Source organism: Austrofundulus limnaeus, unplaced genomic scaffold (genome assembly GCF_001266775.1).
Source record: "Austrofundulus limnaeus strain Quisiro unplaced genomic scaffold, Austrofundulus_limnaeus-1.0 Scaffold75, whole genome shotgun sequence".
In the NCBI taxonomy this organism is placed as follows: Eukaryota; Metazoa; Chordata; class Actinopteri; order Cyprinodontiformes; family Rivulidae; genus Austrofundulus; species Austrofundulus limnaeus.
The window spans coordinates 497598-501893 of NW_013952477.1; the positions used below are offsets into that span (position 1 = coordinate 497598).

The following is a 4296-nucleotide window of genomic DNA, read 5'->3' on the forward strand; positions in this document are numbered from 1 at the left end:
CAGTCTTGAGGAGCAATTCAGCACTTGAACATGACGGGTTAAATCCCCTCCATGTGTCTGGAAGTTGCACCCCCCCAGTCCACAACAGACTGACTTTGTTTTAGACAGAAAGGCTTTGTCTGAGAAAGAGTGTGTTCGTGCCAGCCAGAGTGAAGACACAAGGTCACTGACACACCCCCAACCAGCATGCTGAGAATCAGAAAGAGTCAACATAAAGAAAACATAAATAACTGTAAGTTTGAAATGAATAAATTATATATCCTGAACTAAAGTATTCCTAAACCCAGTCTACCAACACATACACAACACTACAGTACAGTCTGATTTTACAAAGTTGTCACAATGAAGATGGCGCTATGTTCACGTTTCACAATGGTTTTATTATCAGTGTCTCTCAGGCCTTGTTTGTTTGCCGGTCGTGTGACCCAGGCTGGAGGCATCTATCCCATCAAATCACACCAGCCTCTGTTATCCTTCTGTTATCTCTCTGTCACCTGTTTYAGGATGATGGAATGAGCATTAAAAGTAAAATTAGCTGCTTTGGGAAAGGTGGAGCTCAGAGAGGAAATGATGTGAAGCTGCAGATGACGACACAAAGGTAGGCTTTGTTTTACAAATTACAGAAAAAGACCAMGAGCAAAAAAGTTGACCCTTGTAACATTATTTGTTACACAAAGTTAAATGTGTTTTTAGTTATATGGAGAGTAATACTGCATGTTCAGCATGTGTTCGAGACAGGCATCAAGGGGAAAACATTTTAATGATGCTGCAGTCTGAAATGAGAAGYGGAGCTGCTCGGCAATCTGCTGGTTTTTATGAGTGAATGCATTAATACACAGCTCCTACGCCTGTTAGGTGATTGACATAAATTAACAACACCTTTAGCATTGTGGCAAGACATGTATTCAATTTTATGAATCAATTTACTCATAGGTATTAAGAAATTAGTTTCAATTTGCTTTTACGTAACTAATTATATTGACACGTTACAAGCAGCATTTCTCTTTTGTTGACAGTGTGGGTCGGATCAAATGATTATAAACTAATTGCAGTTTAGTAAAGATCCATCTAGCCCAGAATCTATACATCTTTGACAACCTTTTTATTTCACTGCTGTTGTAAAACTCTGTTTAACTTAGGATACTGTTTAATTAAGAACAAGATGTACTAATAATTTGACTGTAGATATCTAGAAAATGTCACATATTTTAAACACATTTTAAAGATTTTGGGATTTATGTGTGGTATAAAGTTTCCTTGGGATCTAAAAAGACCAGCTGCTGTAGATCTATAAACAAGATGTTTTCTTCTCTTTATAGACWACTTTCAACCATTTGTTGTTTGGGCCTGATTTACTAAAGGTTTCAACGTATGAAAACGTGCAAAGCTGAGCAAAACAGCAGACACAATCCACTTGTGTTTGTCTCAATGAATATGCAGAATATATGTTATCAGAATATTCAAAAATACTGGGAGGAGGATATGCAAATGTAATCATTTAGCACCTTCAATGTCAAACCTGAAACTGATTGTGATTGCTGTTTTTTACCTTATACCATTGAAAAGTCTGTTAATTTCCTCTTTAAATGGTGCCACATTTGTAAGGAACACGCATTTGCTGGATGAGCAGTAGAACGTTTATGGGTTGCACACATGAAAAATCTGCCAAATCTTCTCTGTCAAACAGCTTATTCTGCTGTTGTTATAGACTCTTTATCACATTGCAAGATAGGTGCAAATTGGCATATAAACAAAACTTAGGTAATGACTATGACCAAGAGAGAGAATGTTCTGTGAGTATGTCAAATTTGGACAGTCAGAAAAAAAAAGAAACATATCATTGTCACAGTGTGAGTTTTTTTGGTTCTATTTTGGTTTGGGTTTTGTGGGGTTTCTGTTTGAGTTTCCTTTCTGTCCATCTCAGGTGTGTTCAGTTGTTGTGATTGTTATTGCCCTAGTCTCCCCAGGTTTCCCCTTCCCTTGTTAGTCCTCCACGTGTTTAAGTCCTGGTCTGTGTTTGTGTTATTCGTGGGTGCATTGTATTACTWGTTGCTGGGTGCATTGTGTCTCACTGCCTGGGTCTCTGTCATGTGAGTAGTCTCGTACTTTTTTTGTAACTCGCTGTTTTTGAAGCCCGTGAGTTTTTGGTTAACCTGCCAGCATGTGCTGAAGCAAGCCTGTGTTAATTAACTTGTTCTATTTTGTTCTATTTTTTTTCTCCTTGTCCCCGCCTCATGAGTCGCACACACCCAAGTTTAGCCCACGACAATCATATATCCTTCAATGTCACATTTGCTGCTGGAGGAACTAAARGCTGATTTGGAGCCAGTGCTAAATAGAAACCATATCTCCTATGAAGAAACCTCTTGTAACACTGCATTTTCTTGCATCAGGATTATTTGACTCCTTCACCAAGACCTCCAACTCCATGGCTTCAAACTTCTTTTTTATTTTAYGGCCACTTTGCTTTCCCAAACTCTCCATGGTGACAGCCAGTAGCACAGAGATTCTTAACCTATGGACCGCAGCCCAATAGTGGGCNGTTAAGAACCCCTGCAGTAGCACACACAAACTCCTCATTTCAACAGGGCAGTCCGCTCCAATTTTTCACCTTTTGTCATTTGTCCATCACTCTTAGTAGATTACCTGCGACACGCCAACTTAGAGCGCATGCAAATTTTTAGCTTGCACACACAATTTAGCATTCGTTATTTAGGATTTAAGCAGATCAGGTTCTTCATTATATCTGTTTGAATGGACTCAGTGATTMATGCTACCTGTTAAATTGTACAAAGAATGATTTTTCATAAAATGAAGATCATTATGGACCCTGAGCCCCCTATTCATTAGACTGTCAGTACAACAAAGTGTTTTCAATTAGAGGTTTCTTTAGAACCGCTGTAAGACGGACCTCAGGAGATCCTTCCTGCCCACAGCCATCAGCATCTATAACAACTCTTTAAAGAAACCAGGATAATATGAGTTACAACAACATTTATTTATTTTTGGGATTAATAAAGTATTTTTGAAATGAAATGAATTGAAATTGCCTAACGCAACATTTTAGTTGTTAGCGCTTCCAACAAAATTTTTAAATACAGGGAAACCAGTCTGTGGACTGAATCTTTTGCAGATTTTTTCATAGAACCCAAAAACTAGTAGTTTGCAGTAATATCTGCAATTTCATGGAAACTGGATATACAGTGTTGTGGAAATATTGCACTAAGGCAGAAACACGTGAATAAAAGACTGGTGCACTGTGGTTTGKTCGTCAAATGATTTAATAAGGTTTCCATTATGCAGAGGTGAGTGGCGACCGAGAGAATCAGTGACTCTGTCAAGCCATCACTGCTTAGCCACAGACAGGAAATGCATGTATATAACTTCCGGGCGTGGCCTGTAAAAACAAATAAGAGCGTGCCAAATCCTAAAGAGAAATTCAATAACCAATGAAAGTAATACAAGTTACAAATGCAACATGAAAATGGGAACAAGGTTGCAGCCATCAGAGAATCATGAGAACAGATTGTACAATGTGGCAGTTATCAGAKATACAGAACAGAACGTGTCAAGGTAACTTAGCAGTTAGGGAGGTTATATATTTCCACCACATTCAGTAAAAAACTGTACAATGAGGAATGTAATATATATATTTTTTCTTACTCATGCTATTTTGTGAGTTTTCAAGCTAAATCATTAAGATAAATATAACTTACTTTTTGTAACATAAACATCAACACAAATTCATTTCCATGTAAAAAAGATAAGGTACAGTACAATACGTGACACATGCCCTGTGCCCATGTTCTGAAGTGTTTCCCTCTTCAGTACCGCCTAGCATATAGCCTCTGTAGTGTGTTTTTCTTTGGTTCTTACTGCATTACAATGTCACCATGTTTTTTTTCACAATTCACAGGTACTCTAAAAACATGACTTCACTGTGTCCTCTGCTAGTCTTTGTGAAACATGGTAAAAATTAGCATTAATTTATCAATATAGAATACAGGATTTCCGAGTTCAAACTGTTGTTTTCAGTCCTAGTTCTAAAGATATGAAGCCAAAACGCATTTGAAAGGATTCTGCTTGTACTCAATTTCACTCCGTCTTGTTTTTAAGTTGGTTAAATATTTCAGCTTTTACATGAAGGCTTTATTCACAGACTTCTGTAAAGTTCAACAAGTGGCACATTTAAACACTTGACCTTTACTGGAGAACTTAAAGTGAAGGACAAAAACTTGGCATACTCACACACACACACACACACACACACACACACACACACACACACAGATAGAG

At 37.8% G+C, this 4296-nt stretch overlaps 1 protein-coding gene across 1 annotated transcript in view; it reads left to right on the forward strand.

The window, feature by feature from the left end:
- Positions 1 to 473: 473 nt before the first annotated feature.
- nfascb (neurofascin homolog (chicken) b) overlaps positions 474 to 4296 on the forward strand; it is a gene marked incomplete in the record, with an annotated part of 26516 nt that continues 22693 nt past the window's right edge. The window contains 1 exon segment of the mRNA XM_014010907.1: positions 474 to 598.